Below are 1895 nucleotides of genomic sequence, written 5' to 3' on the forward strand. Positions count from 1 at the left end.
TGCTGAAAAAAAGAAACTGGAGCCACCGGTCACCACTAGTCCAAATCTGACAGTTCCATGGCCTTACCAATGGACTGGTTGTGTTGGACCACCTGATCAAACGAGGGAGGGAGAGGAGTAGTTCCAATTTGGAACAAGTGAGTCCCAGGCAGCGTGTGGTAGGTGTAGCTGTAGCGAAGACGATGGACAAATGATAAGTGTACCCAAGTGAATGGGACAGCGATGAACATGGGCGACGCAAGGGGATGAACCTTCTCCAGCTCAAAAACTACCCACCCACGCTCCAACCAGGCAAGACGAGCGACCGATGTTTTGATAGTATATGATGGCAGATCGACGTCATGAAGATGGACCTGTTGCCCTATTTAGACCGGCCGCCGGGGCTTTGCTGATATCAGCAGTGGCACGTGGTAGTCAACGGATCGGCGACGGAAGCGGATAGGAAGTGGTGACATCAGAAATGGTGGGGGAGCAAAGAAGATGAGGAGGAGGAGGGTGGAGGTGACGAGGAGGTGAACTAAAATGGGGACCCAGAAACGACCGTCGGGTGAGAATAAAAAGGAGAGGAAGGGGCCCATGGTGGGGCTAGGCAAAGGAAGGGGAGTAAGGGAAACGACAAAAACGAGGGCGCAATGCAATGTGTAGCCAGTGGCGACGCGAAAATTTGCCGAAATGCCGAAACGCGGAAAGTACCGGATGGAAAAGCAAAGGTGAGCGTGACTGGATTGCCTAATAGAGGTGGTGCTGATCAGCCACAAGTTCAAAAAGGGCAATATTAATTACTATTCCACGTGGCACTGTGCCTGTGTGGCGCAAAGGCGAGTCTTTTTGAATATTCGCTTCGTTATTGACACCTGTCCATGCTACCAATCAACTTTGGTGCATGACAGCGAGAAGGTGGAGTTTGAACAAAATGAAAAGTGCCACATGGCACAGTGTGTGAAAACTACACAAGAAAGTTGAAGAGGAGAATGAAATTTAAAGGTCCGAAAATTGTGTATCGTAACACCCCCCTCTAAGGCTCGACTTCCAGGCGAGACCAGATGCCGGAGGTAGTAGTTAAATTTTTGGGCATAGGTTGAAAAAGGGAATTAAAAAGGTTTGAATCCATGCCTCTAAGCTTCCTAGGAGTCGAGGGATTCTTAGAATAAAACTCTTGAACAACATCATGGGAGTTATTCAGATGGGCTTCTGGTTCCCATGTTCTGTCTTCATCTCCATAGCCCTTCCATAGGACTAGGAATTCCAGTTTTCCACGCTTCAAGTGTGCATCCACCACTTGTTTGACTTTAAACTCTTCTTCACCTTCCTGGGTGACTACAATCAGTCCGGGCTGGTCCACACGCTGTCCCGGCAGCGGCCCTTTGTAAGGTTTCACATGGCTGATATTGACCGTGGGTACTACCCTCATCCATTTTGGGAGTTTCAGCTCCACTGCATTGGGTTTGACTTTCTTAATCCGGTAAGGACCAATCCACTTTTTGGTCAGTTTTCTAGACTGCCAATCTTTTAATTTTGAGTGGTCTGTATCTAACCAGACCAGGTCGCCAACCTTGTAGTCAGGAGCCTTAGAGTGTCTACGCTCTGCCCTGTCTTTCATCTGCTCTGCAGTTTTGAATAGCGCCTTGCATGTTTTGTCTAAGACAGACTTCATGTCTTTAGCCATGTTCTCAGCAGCCTTGTTCCTGCTTTTGCCAGGTTCTACACCCATTCTGGGAAGGTACGATCTTGTAACCTCGAATAGTGCTTTTTCTGTAGCCGACAACTGTTTGATATTATATGGGAACTAGGCTATCTTTAGCCACTTGGCCCAATCTGTCTGCCTGTCATTAATAAATATGCGGAGGTATTGCTTTAATTCTTGATTGAGCCTCTCTGTTTGCCCATCAGTCTGC

Source organism: Serpula lacrymans (assembly GCF_000218685.1).
Source record: "Serpula lacrymans var. lacrymans S7.9 unplaced genomic scaffold SERLAscaffold_37, whole genome shotgun sequence".
Lineage (NCBI taxonomy): Eukaryota > Fungi > Basidiomycota > Agaricomycetes > Boletales > Serpulaceae > Serpula > Serpula lacrymans.